Below are 12,998 nucleotides of genomic sequence, written 5' to 3' on the forward strand. Positions count from 1 at the left end.
TTGCAACCTGACCTTCAACAGGAGATGACCTATACTGCAAGTGCTGCTGTGACCCGTGTCTGGAAGTGACAACGGATCGAGTGTCTGGGGAAAGGGTCCCCACCTTCACTTCAGAGGAGTTGGAGAGACTGGTGGATGAGGTCCTACCCCAGTATGCTTCTCTCTATGGTCCTCCAGAACAAACAGGTGTGGGCCCTGAATGTATGGAGTGCTGTGTGTGTATGCCTTGTGTAGGGGGGGCTGAGGGGTCCTGGGTAGAGTGCTGCATGTCTGGTGGTCAATGTCTCTGCGCAAGGGGATCAGAGGGATATTGTGGGACTTGAGTGTAACAGTCCGGACAGTATTACTAATCACTTTTTTCTATGCATATTTCCCTGCAGGTCAGTGCCCATCAGAAAAAGGGTATTTGACGTGCCATCGCCAAGGAGGTGCTGACCCTGGGGGTCTTTGACAGGTGGAGCACACACTGCCGCAGAAGGTGGGAGGACCTGCGCCGCTGGGCAAGGAAGATGGCAGAGGCCCAGCTGGGGCTGGACTCCCAACGAGGAAAGGGTGCCCAACGTACCCTGACCCCCCTGATGTTCCGTATTTTGGCGGTGGCCTATCCGGAGTTGGATGGGTGTTTGAAGGCATCACAGCAGCCACAAGGGGGTGAGTACAGATTCAGAATCATGACTTTGCACGTGTTAAGGTTTACCTGGATGGGTGATGTGGGCTGTGGGTGCCTCTAAGCCATGGCGAACTGGCAGGGTAGGTCCCTTGTTGGGCAGGCTCTGAATCACTCCAGATCCGATAGTGTTAGTGGTCATCTACTACTGGGCAGGGTCCTGTGGGTTTCAGGTGGCAGCTCATGGCGTTAGGCATTGTACCCCATGGGCTGGTGACTAGCTGTGTAACTGGTAGTGCATGGCCTACTGCATAGGGCAGCTCCCTGTGTGTTGTGTATGTCAACGGTAGTGGTGTTCCTGACATTGACCAAGTGTACCCTCTGTCTCCCCCCCCTTATTGTTTTGTCACCCTTTCCTTGTATGCATTAGCATCATCTGGCAGAGGAGCACAGGCACCGGCGACGGAGGAAGCTGCATCCCACATGGGCCTGGAGGCAGAACCCACTGACGGTGAGGGCACCAGTGGGACGGAGGGCGAGGGAAGCACCACGATGGAGACAGGAGGGGACACTAGAGACAGCGACTCCTCCTCCGATGGAAGCTCCCTGGCAGTGGCGGACACCTCTGTGCCCACCCCAACAACAGGTACAGCCGCCACCCCAACACCAGCACCGCCCTCCCAGCAGTCCCTCAGCTTGTTTCACGTGCCCGCTCACCCAGGAGGGTGGGCATCTCCTTAGCCTCAGGCACCTCAGGCGGTGCCCCAATCAGCCCTGCTTCCCTGAGTGAGGAGGCTATTGGCCTCCTGAGATCCCTCACTGTTGGGCAGTCAACCATTCTGAATGCCATCCAGGGTGTCGAGAGGCATTTGTAACAAACAAATGCATACCTGGAGGGTATTCACTCTGGTGTGGCGGCCCAACAGAGAGCATTTCAGGGTTTGGCCTCCGCACTGATGGCAGCCATTGTCCCTGTCTCCAGCCTCCCCCGTCCAACTTCCTCTACCCAGTCCCAATCCCCTCAACCCCAACCAATCCCAAGCACACCTTCAGACTAGCATTCACCCAAATCAACACACAGAAGTGGCTCAAGCAAACACAAGCACCAAGCATCATCCTACAGGCACTCGCACAAGCACCATCCAGAAGCCGACACTCCAACATCCACTGCCTCCACTGTGTCCCCCTCCTCCTCCTCGTCCACCTCCCTCCCAGCACCGTCTCCACTCACACCTGCATGCACTACATCCTCATCCACTACCTCCATCACCAGCACGCCTATCACCACATACCCCTCACTAGCAGTCACCACCCCCACATCCATGCACATGTCCCCTGTGTCCTCTCCCACTGTGTCTGTGACGCCTCCTCCCAAAGTACACAAACGCAAACACACACACACCCAACAGCCATCCACCTCACAACAGCATCCAGCTCATGCACCTGCACCCAAACACAGCAGACTGACACCTCCTACAACCACTCCCTCTTCCTCCACTCCCAAACCTTCACCCTCTTCCCGCCCCAGTGTCCCTAAGAAGCTTTTCCTCGCCAGCACTGACATATTCCCTACCCCTCCCCTCCACGTCCTTCACCTCGGGCTAGGGTGGCCAGACCACAGCCCAACACCTCAGCCACCAAGTCCACGTCCGCTGTGTTTTCTGGAGCTCTGAGAGGCTGTAAGGAGGCACCCGTCAGCCCAGCCAGTGTGCCACCAACACCTGCCAAGGACAAGAAGGTTCTGCCACCAGGAAAGGGCAAAAAGGGGAGAGCATCCAGCATGGAGAAGGAGGCACAAACAGCTAGCAAGGCCAGGGCAAAGACTCCAGCTGGAAGAAGCAAGGAGGCACCACCATCTGCCAAGGGCAGGAAGGGGCACAGAACAGCAGCCAGGGCACTTCAGCCATCCGAGGCTGCAGGGTAAGGGCTGGAGCCTCCCGCCTCCACTAGCAGCACCGCTTCCTGCACTGCCTCCTGCACCGTGGCCAGCACCGCCACCTGCACTGTGGACAGCAGCACCGCCACCAGCAGCAGCAGCCCCAGTGGGCAGCCGTCCGAGGCTGCAGGGGAACGGCTGGAGCCTCCCCCCACCACTGGCAGCACCGCCAGCTTCACTGCGGACACCACAGCCAGCTGCACCATGGCCAGCACTGCCACCTGCCCCGTCGCAAGCAGCACAGCCACTAGCAGCAGCAGCCCCAATGGGTAGCTGTCCGAGGCTGCAGGGGAAGGGCTGGAGCCTCCCCCCACCACTGCCATCTGCACCGGCACTGCAACCACTGTACAGCCGTGCCCGTCAGCAGATGGACTGTAGTCATGCATCCATGGTGTGTCATGCATCCTGCCCACAGAAAATAGTGTGGATCTGACACCCAGGTGAGTGACTGTGACCTTGCACACCCCATGTGCTGCATCACTGGGCATCAAGTCCCCTCCAGAACCAGTGGAAGCAGTCATCCACGCACCCTATCCTTGGCAGGATGAAGCACACTGGCACCAAGCTCCCTCCAGAACCAGTGGAAAACCGGCACCCACTAGAGAGACTGTGGCCTTGCACTCCCCAGGACCAAGCAGTGGGCAAACCACCCGCTTGAGAGACTGTGGCCTTGCACTCCCCAGGACTAAGCAGTGGGCAAACCACCCACTTGAGAGACTGTGGCTTTGCACTTCCCAGGCCCAAGCAGTGGGCAAACCACCCACTTGAGAGACTGTGGCTTTGCACTCCCCAGGACATCGGCCAGCCTATGTGTTCTGGCCCAGTGGGAGTGGAGATTGTCCCGCCTTTTGTACATATTGTATATTTTGAAAATACTGTTTTTGAATTATTTACGTATTTCTAACTATTTCTAATATAACGCTCATTTGACTCAATTACTTTTGTTCTTGCGTTATTCCAGAGGGTTACGGGGTGTATATGTAATATTGTTGCATGTGTTTGTGTATATGGTGTTGGGGGTGAGGGTGGGGGTGTTGCGTGTGTGTGTCACTCTCTTCTCCCCCCCATGTGCTAGGTGCAGTACTCACCGTGGTCGTCGCCACCGCCGTTGGTACTCCTGGTATATGAGCAGAAACACCAGCATGGAGACGACCTGCAGCTCGGGCTCCATGGCATCCTGGTTCTTCCTTGAGTGTCGAGAGGTGAGTGGTTTCCCTTCAAAGTACTGCTTCCGCCGTGCTTTTGATGGTGTTTATACCGCCCCAGAGAAGCTGGTGGATGGGGGGGTTGCAATGGGGTGGGCGGTACATTGTCTTCCGACTGGCTGTTGGCGGTTACCGCCGTGGTGTTTGTTGCTACCGCAATGGCGGTCAGAGTGTTAAAGTGTCTGTATCTGTTGGCCATTTCCGCCGTGCTCATGATTCCATTTTTGTTACCGCCGGCCTGTTGGCGGTATTACCACTGCTTTAACACCGACCACCATGGTTGTAATGAGGGCCTATATTACATACCACAAATAATTAGTTGTCTCTGTATGTACACTGTGAACTACATATGTTTTGGTGATTGTGTAATTCAGGGTGAAATATTAGTAGTAGAAGAAGGCTTTAGGGCTTGGAAAAATGGACTTTAAATGGCAACTCAAGATCTGTGTTTAAAGGACTCCTTCTCTGAATGTGATTGTAGTTTATATCAGTACTTGGGAACATATCTGCCAGACTGTATCAGTACCTCTGTGAGTGCCCCACCAGATCTTTAATTAAATATGGTAACTGCAAGCATATGTAACTCTGTGTAAAACAGTCTCAAATACGGCTGGAAAGATAACTGCTGTGTGGGTGTGTCATGAATGTATAGAGACGACTGTCACTATCTGACTGCATGCGTCATTAGCTCAAACGTTTCCTTAGTAGGTATACTAGTTATAGTATGGGTGAGACATTGCATATATAACTGACCATGAGTCTGCAAGTGCATTTCTAAATCATTGAAACTTAGAAGGAGATGTTTCATGGTTTAATCACAAAGCACCATGCACTATGATCTAGCTACACCCTAGCTGAGTACTTAACTTTCAGTACGGAAATGACAGTCTAATGACTGAGGAGCAAGTTTTTTAATAAGAAGTTCAGCTGACAGTAAAGATGCACTTTTACAATCTGCAGTAGTACTCCTGAGCCATTTTTAAAGGAAAAGTTATGTGTATGTGTGAGTAGGTTGGGGCAGTATCTGGCTACATTTCTGAGTGAGTTTATGAGTCCCCCAATGGCTTTGCCCTGAGATGTTTAAGTAAATATGCTTCCCACATAGGTATGTAACTGTGTGCAACTGGCTTCAGGACTATTGGGAACATTTAAGGTTTCTGGGCATGTGCATGCATATATAGGCAGCCCTCTGGATTTGTCAGTGGCTCTATCCTTTTGTGATTACCTAAATGAGTTGCAGTATGAGTTAGACAATGCATATATAAGTGAGTGTAAGTCTCTGAAAATGCGTTTCTAACTCAGTGACTCTTAGAAGACCGTGTCATCTTTTAAATATAAAGCTGCGTGGCCTATGCCCTACCTACAGCCTACCTGAGGAGAGAATTTTGACCACTAAAATATCAACTTAAGGACTGACATGCAGCCTTTTTAGTGGCAATTCTAGCTGACACTAAAACTGCATACTCACGGACTACAGGGGTAGACCTGAGTCATGTCTTAAATAGTACTTGTTTGGATAGGTGAGTTGTTTGTGTTAGTATTTGATACATATCTGACTGTGTATATCAGTACACCAAATTTGGCAGAAAGGTAGGTCCTGAAAGAGTGTTTCCTTTGTTTTGGTGTAATTACACTCTGTAGTTTTTGAGAAATTAAGGGAAAAACAAATTTGTGTATATAAAACACTGATCCGTTGCATATCCAGCCACGGAGCGCTGCGAATCCACAGGCCACGGAGAGGAGTTTGACTGACTGGGTGCAAGCTCTCCAAAAAGTTGCATCCGCCATTTTTTCAACCGGCAACAGTCCTGGGGGATGGATTTTGTTTGAGAAATGTGTAGAAGGGGTCAGGGTAGAGGTACTCTGACCCCGTGGGGATAATGTAGGGGTTTGTAAGGCATATATTATGAGTTTCAAATGCTAAAAACATTTTTTTAATGTATTCGTGAATCCGTAACTCCGTCACGGTTCTCAGTGCGGTCCCCTGTGTAATGCTGTGGCAGAGTCACGAACCTGCCAATGAAAAAATATGTATATATTTCAGCAGATATTGCTGCACACACTGTCAAACCCTCTCTCAGAACCAGTCAGTGACATACCCACTCAGAGACTGATGCACCCACTCCCAGAGCCACTCAGTGCATCACACATCCATTCACAGACCCACTCAGACCCTCATGTACCCAGTCACAGAAAAAAAACAAATACTCACACACCCTCTCACAGACCTACTGAGGCACAAACACATCCACTTACAGACCCACTCAGAGGCTCATATACTCAATCAGGGGCCCACTCAGACACTCACGCACACACTCACAAACCCAATCAGAGACTCATGCACCTGTTCACGTACCCACATGAAGGCAGTCACAGGCCTACTGAGAAACTCATACACCCAGTCACAGACCTACTGAGGTACTCATGCACCTAATCACATATCTACTCAGAGCTTTATGCACCTACTCAGAGAAACGTATGTACCCAGTCACAGACACACTCAGACACTCACACACCCACTGACAGACCCAGCCAGGCACTAAGACACCCAGTCATAGACCCACTCAGAGAGTTACACACTCACTCATGGGTCCACTCAGACACTCACACACCTACTCACAGACCCACTCAGACACTCATGCACCCACTCACAGACCCACTGAGAGACTAGTGCAGCCACTTAGAGATCCACTCAGAGCCTCACACACCCACTCACAGACCCACTTAAACACTCACACACTCATTGACAAACCTACTCAGAGACTCATGCACCCACTCACATACCAACTCAGATAGGTGCTTAGGCACTCATAGGCCCACTGAGACACTCAGGCAGCCAGTCACACACCCACTCACAGACTCACACACTCAGTCATAGATCTACTCAGAGTCTCATGCACCCACTCACAAACCCACTCAAATACTCACACTCACTCACAGACCTACTCAAGAAGTTGTGCACACACTTCCATACACACTCAGATAGTTGTATAGGCACTCATAAGGCTCACTGAGACACTCATGCACTCACTTACAGATCCACTCAAAGACTCATGCACCCACTTACAGACTGCTCAGAGCCTCAAGCACCTAGTCACATATCCAGTTGAGCCTCATGCATGGACTCACAGACACACTCACACACTCACTCACAGACCAAGTCAGATACTTAATCACCCACTCACAAACACACTCAGATAGTCATGTAGGCACTCATAAGGTTCACGGAGACACTCACACACCCACCCACAGTACCACTTAGAGGCTCACACACCCACTCAGGGACTCATACACCCACTGACAGACGCACTCAAACACTCATATAGTCACTCACAGACCCACTGAAAGACTCATGCACTCACTCAGAGATCTAGTCAGAGGCTCATGCACCCACTCACAGACCCACTCAAACACTTACACACTGATTCACAGACCTTCTCCCAGACTCAAGCAGCCACTCACATACCCAGTCAGATAGTCATGTAGTCACTCACAGACCCATTGAAACACTCATGCAGCCACTCACAGACCCAGGAAGAAACTCAACACACCCACTTACAGACCCACTTGGAGACTCATACTCTCAGTGACAGATCCTCTCAGAGCATCATGCATCTACTCAGAGACCCACAAAAACACTCACAGACCCACTTGGAGACTCATGCACCCACTCACATACCCCCTAAGATAGTGACGTAGGCAGTCCCTGGCCCACTGTGACACTCATGCACCCACTCACAAACCCGGTCAGAGACTCACACACCCACTCACAGACTACTCAGTGTCATACACCCACTGACTGATTCACTAAGAGCCTCATGCAGCCAATCACAGACCCACTCAAACACTCATATATTCACTTGCAGACCTGCCGAGACACTCATGCACCCGCTCACAGACTCTTCCACCTGCTCATGAACCCAGTCAGAATCTTTTCTATTGAGTAATAATAGGTCATTTTTACTCCTGTGATGTATTCTAAAATGTACTGTTAGATATGTTTAAAAAATGAAAATATATGATAAATATGTTGGTTATTGTGCATTGAATTGTGCCTTTGGTTTGCGAATCCGCAAGGGAGTTTCAAATCTAATTTTTTCTTAAAGTTCCTTTGAAATTTAAAATGTGTTTGGAATGTAAGATGGCTTCAAATTTCTTCAATGTATATGTTCACTGCATATATGAGCAAAGGCACAGTTTTAAGTAACTGAGAAATACTCTGTTGCCCTCACCTGTGAAGTGCACACCATTAGTTATGTATATGCCTTCCTTGTCAAAGTGGAGTTTATTATCGAACACTGAGCCCATGTTATTGTCCCTGAGAAATGCTAAAACAGTCTTATTAACATATTTCCTGGCTTTGTCTATTTGTAGACAGAATTGAGTTGACCACTGCCATTTCTGCCTCTGGCATATATTAGAGAATAGAAAGGCAGTGTGAGGGAAAAATGCATTCATTTAACAAAGGTTTGCTTCATAAGTATTTCCAGTCCTACTTCAGTCACCATGCCCAGGTCATTACCACCACAGTGTGCAATGATGAGGTGAGGAGGTTGGGTACTTCTAATGTTTTTAACCAATGGAAGCAATTGCTGCCACCTTAATTCTCTCTGTCCAGCCTAAGTAATATCTACACTAGGCAAACACAGGGCCCTGTCATTGTCACTCTTTCTTGCATACTCAGCCCAAAAACATAGCTGTGGCCTACAATCCACACTCTAAATATTATGAAGGAAAGGAGCTGTTGCACACAGCAGAAGGCTGCAGCTGAATGAAGGGAGTCTGATAATGTGAGGTGGGTAAAATGGAGGGACTTTCACTTTTTAAAAATGCACATATTTGATTGGATGTGATTGGTTCTTATTTTTTTAACACCAGTAATTTAGTTTTTTATATGGTTATATTGAGTGGTTATAAATCACACCTGCTGCAGCATACCGTAAAGCTTGACTGCTGCTAGCACTATATGTAGTGAACTTTTGAACTCTTGATACAATACAGTGGTCTAGAGGAGGTTGCTATGGCACCTGTGGACATTCAGTGTAGGGGGAAGGGCAGCTCTTAAAGGAAACAAACATTTACTAGTCAAATAGAGAATATGATGTAGTAGGTTTGGAAACAAAAGGTTTTCCCGGATAAACAAATGCGTATTTTTATAAAGTAGTTAAAAATGTTGAATAAAATAATGAGTAATATGTTTTTGTATCCCTGACTGGATTTGCGGCTCTGTCACAAAGTTTCACAGGGGTGCGCACAGGGGCACGCAAAGGGGTCGTGACTCCTGCAGCACACAGTAGGAAATCGGGCATCTGACTTGGAGCACAATATAGGGTTAACACACAATAACCTTTGAAAACAAGTGTAACATAAATAAAACATGGAAAGGAGCTGGTGATTTGATAACTATCACAGCATTACAGACAGCCAAGGTGAATAAGTTGCCATTACTGGTTCCTTGGAGTGAGAGTTACCATTCTTAGTCAGAGTTTTTATTCACTTTATAAAAAAAAAGAACTGACATTGTGAATGTGATTTATCTATCTTCAAAAGGTATGTAAATTCAACCATTATTTTTAGAATAAGGTCTGTCCATTAATAAAAGTTTTTAAAAAACTGTATGTTACATGCAAAAACGTACAATAAGTAAGGGCTACTGGCATAGATGTTGATTATTTTAAAAAAATGTTCATATGATGTACAAGACATTTTGGGTCAATGTTTGAGAAATGGAATTTGCTTCTTATGTGGAAAGGCATCTGAAGCATTATAGTTTCAATTTTTTCTTGTTATAGGTTATGGTTGAAATTTGAGGTTTATGAGATACAGGAGGTACCATGAGGACCATGAGGGCCATTGGAATTATGTGGGAGGGATGGCCCAAATTATGTGGCAGCCCTGAGTAAATTATGTAGGAAGTTAATGAAAATTATGTGGAATAATTTAGAAAGATTTTCTGATACTATTACTAAATGATTTTGTTGTTTTGAAACTTGTGAACATTTTGTGTGTATTGTTTGACTATTTATTAGTACTAGTTCAACACCCAAACATAGCAATATAGCAACAACGATAAAACTATACAAAGGGTCTTACTCTGAGTGGCAATATTTTTCATTTTTCTTACAATGTGCAGATTATTTGGCAGATGATGCATTATGTGGAGAATGTGGCAAATGTGTAATTATGCAAAAATTGCCATGGAGTCACAATTGCGTATTTACTGTGGCTGTGCATATTGTATGTGATTATAATAAAAGATATATAGGTCCAGATACTAATGTGTATTGTTGTGCAACTCTATTTTAATATGTGAAAAAATTTGACTGTTTGTAATATTAAGATGAATTTGGTGTGTTTCCTGTTGTGATGATGTAGAGATTTGTAGGTAGGTGTAATGCAGAGAATATTTCACCATGGTACATGTGTTGTTGAGTTGTATAAAAGAATGGTTTTCTTATGGAAAAAAGGAGACAACTGTAGAAAAAAGCAATTCTGAAATGTTTTTTTCTTTGCACAGCTCTATTCCTGCAGTAGAAGATATTTGAAAAATGACAAATAAAACGCAACAGAAAAAGAAAGTGCGCAAATTATATTATCTACTTGCAAATCATGAAAAACAAAAACAACATGTGGAGAATGTCAGTAAACAGACACAAGTTGCTGGTAAGCCAACCACATTTTTTTAAAACTGTATGTGGAAACTGAAATATTTGCAAGATGAAAAAAAGAAACAGAAAAGTTCTAAATCAGTTGTAGAAAGTAAAAGATGGGAAGACGTCAAACAAGAAAGGCAAAAGATCAACCTGCAGGCAGCAACAGTTCAAGGAAATTAGAGTGAGGATGTTTTGTGCTGGAGTAATTCAGAATCTTATTAAAAATATGAAGAAATGCAGAAGGAGAATAAAGGTTATGAAACAAAAACAGATGTTGAAGGTATAGGCACTCATTACATCCCTGGCAGTCAGTGAAAAAGCAGCAGTAACACCGCCAACAGGCTGGCTGTAAAAAAAAAGGAATTTTGACCACGACGGAAACCGCTCAGACAGACAGCCACTTTAACACACTGACCGCCACAGCAGTAGCAACAAGCACCGCTGCGGTAACTGCCAACAGCCAGGCGGAAGACAATGTACCTCCCACTCTATTATGACAGGCCTATCCGCCACCTTTTCCGGGGCGCTACCAAAGACATCAAAAGCATGGTGGAAACAGTACACAGAAAGCAAAGGACTCACTCCTGGAGACACAAGGAAGAACCAAGCTGCCATGGAGCATGAGTTGCAGGTGTTCCCCATGCTCGTTTATCTCCTTCTTCACTATGAACACCAATGCCGGCGAAGACGACCATGGTGAGTACTGCCACCTAGCACGCAGGGGAGGGGGGAGGAAAACAAGAGTGACACACACAGGCAAAACACAACACCCCCACCCCTAACATCATACACATTATCAGATGCAGTAACATTACATATTCACCGCGTACGCCTGAGGAATAATGCAAGGATAAAAGGAATTGATTAAAGTGAGTGTAATAAGATAAAATACTAGAAAATCGTGCTCCAAAATCAAAACAGTATATACATATATACGAATGGAGGGACACTGCCCAGTCCACAATGTCCGTGGGCCACAGGGTTACATCACATAGGCCAAGGCCCCACTTGATTCCTGCAACAACCCGAAGAGAACACCGCAGGGGATCAGGTCGAAAATACACAGGCACCTCAGGGGGACAGGGAACAGGGGGCACCTTAGCCGGAAGATGGTACAACACCACTGGTCCTGGTGGGGGCTACATGCCCTGTGCGATGTCCTGGGGAGTGCAAGGCCCCAGTCTTTCAAGTGGGTGGTTTGCCCACTACTTGGTCCTGGGGAGTGCAAGGCCACAGTCTCTCAGGTGGGTGGTTTGCCCACTGCTTAGTCCTGGGGAGTGCGAAGCCACAGTCTCTCAAGTGGGTGGTTTGCCCACTGCTTGGCCCTAGGGAGTGCAAGGCCACAGTCTCTCAAGTGGGTGGTTTGCTCTCTGCTTGGTCCTGGGGAGTGAAAGGCCACAGTCTCTCAAGTGGGAGCTTTTCCCACTGCTTGGTCCTGGGGAGTGCAAAGCCACAGTCTCTCAAGTGGGTGGTTTGCCCCTGCTTGGTCCTGGGGAGTGCAAGGCCACAGTCTCTCAAGTGGATGGCTTCTCCACTGGTTCTGGAGGGGGCCTGGTGCCAAGTGTTCTTCATTCTGGCAAGGATGGGGTGAGTAGATGGCTTCTTCCACTGGTTATGGAGGGGGACCAAGGATGGGGTGAGTGGATGGCTTCTTTCACTGGTTCTGGAGGGGGTCTAGTGCCCAGTGTGCTTCATCCTGGCAAGAATGGGGTGAGTGGATGGCTTCGTCCACTGGTTCTGGAGGGGGTCTGGTGCCCAGTATGCTTCATCCTGGTAAGGATGAGGTGAGTGGATGGCTTCTTCCACTGGTTCTGGAGGGGGCCTGATGCTCTGTGATGGAGCACTTGGGGAGTGCAAGGTAACAGTCTCTCAACTGGGTGTCACACCCACAGGATTTGCCGGGTCGAGGACGCACTACAGTCCATGGAGGCAGGACTACACACTGCCCACCGGTGGTGATGGCTACTCAGTGGTGGCAGTGGTGGTGCTGGTGTCGGTGCTGGCAGTGATGGTGGGAGGCTCCAGCCCTTCCCCTGCAGCCTCAGACGGCTGCCCACTGGGCTGCTGCTGTTGGCAGTGGTGCTGGTGGCTGTACTGGTGTCGGGAATGCCAGTGGTGGGGGGAGGCTCCAGCCCTTCCCCTGCAGTCTCGGACGACTGAACCACCATGGTTGATTTTGGGGGCTCAGAATCAGTCCCAGCACCAGGCCTCCTGTCCTTCCTACCTGCACGGGCATGCCCCTTGCCCTTGCCCTTGGCAGCTGATGGTGCCTCCTTACCATTCCCCTTTGCAGCTGGTGTTGCCTCCTTGCCAGCTGGTGGTGCCTCCTTGCCTGTCCCCTTGGCAGCTGTTGGTGCCTCCTTGCCTTTCCCCTTGGCAGCTGGTACAGGCACACTGTCAGTGCTGATGGCTGGTTACCTGGAGCCTCTCACACCTGCAGTAGCTGCCGACACTACTGTGGCTGTGGATTGGGTGGCTGAGGTGCTCAGCTGGGTTCTGACCACCCTGGCGTGAAGGAGGTGGGGGAGGGGTAGGAAAGAGGTAAACGGCGGAGCGGAAAAGCTTCTCAGGGACACTGGGGCAGGAAGAGGGTGAAG

Source organism: Pleurodeles waltl, chromosome 4_1, assembly GCF_031143425.1.
Source record: "Pleurodeles waltl isolate 20211129_DDA chromosome 4_1, aPleWal1.hap1.20221129, whole genome shotgun sequence".
Classification (NCBI taxonomy): domain Eukaryota; kingdom Metazoa; phylum Chordata; class Amphibia; order Caudata; family Salamandridae; genus Pleurodeles; species Pleurodeles waltl.